Genomic DNA, 5,305 nt, shown 5'->3' on the forward strand with positions numbered 1-5,305 from the left:
ACACTCTGACAGGTAGGGTTAGCGTACCAAAATGCTCATTTAATTAAAGAAACATCATATACTGCATATGTTCTTTTTGTTTTGTTAAAAGTACAAACAAATGCCAACTGTCCGGCAATGAGATAGATACAGTTATTTCCGTTATTAAATGTACTTACAAGTCCTCCCATGTCATTTACTATTTCGGTATTGTCCTGTATTTGCCAGTCCTTCGGAAGCATTTATTCGTGTTGAAGATAAAAATGCTGTTGGTCAAGGTGAGAGTAAGATATCGCTTTTTGAATAGGGTATGTAAGTCTCGTCATGTGACTTGCGAGATTTCACGATATTTTGCACTTCCGGGTACAAACAAATATCCAACAACATTGCTTATCTATATTGGGTAATACTTGTATGCGCGGTGGGAAAGTAAAACTTACTCGGAAAGCAAAGGATATGTGGAAATTGGCAGAGTTTTTCGTTTTGTAACGAAATGCAACTGGTTTCATCTTGTGAACAAGTATCAATGAAAGACAACTTCGTATAATCTTCAGGTGGGTGTGTCATTTCGAATTCAGTTTATCGCAATAAATAATGTAAAATATTTCATTTCCATGTAAATCAAATAAATTTGTTATTTAATACAACATCATTCGCATCTGACTTCAGACTGGTGAATTTGATTTTATCAATTTTCTATAGCGCTACCTGATTATCTCTCAGAAGTATATAATGTTTAGAAATTTCGGACAGCGCATATTTCGGATAAAACGGTTCATTATGATTATCAGTGTGTTTTAGTTGAATATATTTTCTTCTAACTGAAAACATTATTTATTATTACTATTATCTTTATAAAGCACAAACAGTCAAGCTGTATATAACAAATTTAAATTGTCATAAAATTCAATTAAATATTTTGCTCCTGTAGATATTTAGACTGAGGAAAGTGGTAAGATGAAAGACGTCAGTATCCGATGTAAATACACATGCATGCTCTGCTGGAAAATCGTTTTGGTAAGAAATATATACTTAAAGCTACTTAAACTACATTAATGAAAAATAAATATTCTTGTAGAACATAATTAATGTTCTCGTTTTTGTAAATAATAATCATGCAGTGTAGCTAAATAAACAAACAATATGGCATATGTAGTTAATTCATGTTAAATACTGTTTAAAGTATTTTTCTCAAGTAAGTGGGTCATAATTTTTAGTAAAATCATGTTCAGTAAATGGTTAAAAGAACTTAGTCACTATCACATTTTTTAAAGATCAGTTGTCAAAGCAAATCTACAAAAACTAGGACACCAAGAAGTGTTTCTTCTTTTTCAGCATTATTTTCTATTCATGACAATATGAAAATGATTGAAATTTATAGCTGACTTTCATCTCATGATAAATTTTCTTTATATGCAGGTATGTGATTTTATGGTTGGATCTTGAGTACTTGTCATGGCTCTTAATTTATTTTGGAGTGTTCACCATCAGATTAGAAACCAAACAGTGATACCACCAGACATAGTTGAAAGGAAATGTCCATACACAGTCTTGGAGTAAAAAGTGGTAGAGACATGGCAGTCCATTACAGATTTTGACTGAATTAAAGCTTCTTAAAGCTCCATATCTTGTGTAAACTGTCTGACTGAATGTTTGTATTCTAATAAAAACTAAGGTTGAAGACACTTCAAAGATATGTTAGTGTAAAAATGTTAAACAAAATATCTGTCTTTATTAGATATAAATAACCTGTCTTTGTTAGAAATAAATAACCTGTCATTTGTAACTTTGTATTAACTTAATTATTCAAAGATAATTTATCTTCTGCAAATGGCTGTCCAAAACAGTTTCAACCAGGCATCATGTAGTTTCAAAACAGTTAAGATAAATTTGTTATAAATAGACTTGTAAGGTAACAAGAATGGTAAAAAGATAAATGTTCTGCATTAAAATGTTTCTATCTTGATTGAGTTTCATTTCATACTATCACCATGATCACTGCAATTGTGAAAGTAATGTAATTTATAACCATTATTTAAATATTATAAAAATTATCTCAAAGAAAAACTTGTTTCTGAGGCAAGATGTGTAAAATTCCTTCCAGTAATAGCCTTTCACTGCTCTTAGAAAAGCCATGAATTTGCATTGTACATGGCAGGTAGTATTACCAGAGTAAACAATATTAATGCAATTCATCTGTGTTGAGTATTCTGTAGCAAAAACACTAGCTTGCTAGCCCTTGAAAGCCCCAGTCTGTCTCTTAATCACAAAATTGGAGAAGACTTGCAATTCTGCATTCCTTGAAAGATTTAGTGTCAGAGGGGCAGTTATTACATGCCATATACTTCTTTGAGTTTTCAAATTACCTGTTTTATAATGTATTGAACCTGTTGACATTTGACCAAAAGTGAATTATCTATACAAAACATGCAAAACTTAGGGTTTGCACTTGATACAAAACAATTACATCACTGATACATTAATATACCCATTGGGACTGTTTCAAAACTGTCAATGTTTAAAAAAAACCACTTAATGCTTTTAACTTCTGTCCATGTACATATGTGTAAATGTAGTCATTGAAGAGCTGTCAATGACTTTTCATCAATATTATTTAGATAGTGTCTGTCAAAATTCAAATGACATGCATAGTATTTACTATAGTCAATGCTTGCATAAATTATTCAAGCAATCTAGCCATTGCTGTTTGAGAATTTAAGTACAGTGACACTTATTTTGCAGATGAACCCTTATGATCAAGCACTGCTATAAATATATGCCAAATAGTAGAAACAAAAAACATTTCATAAGTTTGATAAACTTTTATTTTTACACAATTTATAGTGCACTGCTTTGCAAATATATCACACTGATTTTCCAGTGGAAGAAAAACTTCAGGAAAGCACTTGAAATTATTATTAGTTATTTGGACAATGTAACTTTACACAGTGAATGTCTACTGATACAAGAATAAGAATATTTCCTTTTACAAATGTAAAGACTTTAAAAATTTACATGAACAAATTATCATAGTTATATCATATTCTAATTGAAAAATGGTCAGCTTGATATCAAAGCTTTGAATGCAAATTTGTGAGCTTATCAATGATAACCTCACAATATTAGTACATGTAGTAGATGATATATAATATGTTTGCTATTTCTTTTTCATCTTTACATCATAGTCATTTAATGTCCATAATGACATATGCCATGAAAATATTTATATCTGGTGTGTTTTCTACTTTGGTATATAGAGTATCTTGTTTCAATATTTAAAACTGCAATGAAATGTGGATATTTCACTCTGTTTCTATCACTGTGACATTAACAAGTTAACTAGATAATGGAATCATAGTGTCAAACACCATAAAATCATACTCTTTTAAAATTAAGATTTTTGAGCTGGATGTCATTCATCTTCTTCAGGAAAGTACATTTGACTATTCTCAGTGGCTTATATTTAACTAATATTTCACTGTAACTGTGTGTTCTCTGATATCATTCTCAAATTAAGGAACTGGAAGATGGTAGTTGCAATAAAGGTCTTCATGGACAAATTCTCATCCATCTTTTTCCTTTTTATCTGCAGAATGAAAAATCAATAAATGTGTTGTTATAAGTGTAAGACCTGAATATATTTCACTGAGTAAAACACTAGAAATGGTATTTACATTAGTTTTAATAAGCTGGCCATGATTGACAAAAAATTTCATATTTGAAGTAAATAAATATTGAAGATAAACAACAACACATACTATATAACAGTCATAAATATTGATCTTCTTCAATGTGAAACATGACTGTTTCTCATGTTTTATTTACTTATCAATTATCATACAGTGAAATCCAAAAAATAATAAAATATTTTAATAATTGTTTACTGTGTCTTTCTGATCTCAACTAAAATTAATCAATTATTTCACATGTATTTACCTTTGATGAATAGATATTTCAGGATCATAGGCAGTGCAAACGGTTGATTTATGGTCCATAGTGAACAACTGTATATTCTATACTTGTCATATACCTCCCTGTCTACACTACACATCTGAAATGGTTTATTCAAATATTATATTTTTTAATTCAACCATAATTTGCTAGGTACCATATTAACTTATGTATTAAATAATAATTAAATAATTAAATAATTTATGATATTAAATGTATACATTTGTATATAATTGAAAAAGGAAGATAATATAAGTGTTAATGCATTGATACTATTCTCCATAGTTAGAAATGAAACAATACTATTAAACTTTGCATAAATATATGATCTATCAGTCTAATTATTTAATTATCTGGGGTTTATTATACTAATGTTAGTAATTGAAATCTTGATAAAATGGAAGGGAAGAAATATCCGAATTACTGTGCAATGTCCGAATTTTGTATAACTTTAATATACACTAGAACTAATTTAAGTGTTTCTCCATTGTTTATTTCAATAAGTTTAAATGGTTCGAATAAATTTCTCACATCAGTAGTTTTAAACAATACTAAAAGCTAAATAACTAGAATTCACTACCTTGACAAAACATCCGAAACAATTGTCACTATCCGAAAATAAACTAGTTTTATTAAACTCTATAAATCCCTCGGTTTTCCGTCAGATAATTGACCTACCTGCATTTTTGGACCCGTGCTTTCCATTCCTTCCAATCTGAAGCGGACTGGAACAAATTTAACTTCTATATCTCTCGAGTTCTTCGGGTTACCTATATGCGTAACGGTAAATAAGTCTGCCGATGTACCCGGAAGTGGTAAATCGAAAGTGAAAGTAAACGAGACTTACGGGCCCTATTGTGTCAACAGACTCCATGAACAGGCTCAAACAAACTGAGCCTGCAGTATTTTCAATTTTGTCTTGTTGGCTTTCGTTATGGACTTTTATTTCTTTCTATTAATACAACAATTACCAACTCTGCAATATTCACGCTTTATTGAATCAACATAATTTTAAGATTAATTTTTAGTATGCATACATTTCGACTCTATTTCGGGGTCTGCGTATTCTGGTATCTCAATTCGCTAACACAGACAAAATGCGAAATCTCTAAAGAACGCCCAAATTGAAACTTCTGTAGCATTAATTCAAAAATTTGAAAAGAGACACATGAGCGATGATTCGTTCATTTGATATGAAAAACAGATAAAATAATTTTACAACAACTTAAGGTTTAGAGAAGGTTTATCACGCATAAATAATGCATGTTTATTAAAAAAATAAGCAAACTATAAACCAAATACAGTTTCCTTTATTATCTTTAAGTAAAAAAATATGTAATCATATGATGTTATTGGTACATAAAGAAGCAAATAT

The 5,305-nt window shown here is 29.8% G+C and overlaps 2 long non-coding RNA genes across 2 annotated transcripts; one reads left to right on the top strand and one right to left on the bottom strand.

The window, feature by feature from the left end:
• Positions 1–409: 409 nt before the first annotated feature.
• On the top strand, positions 410–1,915 carry LOC132724949 (uncharacterized). The gene is made up of 3 exons (XR_009624986.1): positions 410–533; positions 911–996; positions 1,399–1,915. It is a non-coding gene; the product is annotated as an uncharacterized LOC132724949 (long non-coding RNA).
• An 872-nt stretch (positions 1,916–2,787) lies between these two features.
• Positions 2,788–4,027, bottom strand: LOC132724952 (uncharacterized). Its single transcript, XR_009624987.1, has 2 exons — positions 3,916–4,027; positions 2,788–3,565 (listed from the first exon to the last, which is right to left on the bottom strand). It is a non-coding gene; the product is annotated as an uncharacterized LOC132724952 (long non-coding RNA).
• Between the last annotated feature and the right edge of the window lie 1,278 nt (positions 4,028–5,305).

Source organism: Ruditapes philippinarum, unplaced genomic scaffold (genome assembly GCF_026571515.1).
Source record: "Ruditapes philippinarum isolate M1 unplaced genomic scaffold, ASM2657151v2 ctg117_1_1_1_1, whole genome shotgun sequence".
NCBI classification, from domain to species: domain Eukaryota; kingdom Metazoa; phylum Mollusca; class Bivalvia; order Venerida; family Veneridae; genus Ruditapes; species Ruditapes philippinarum.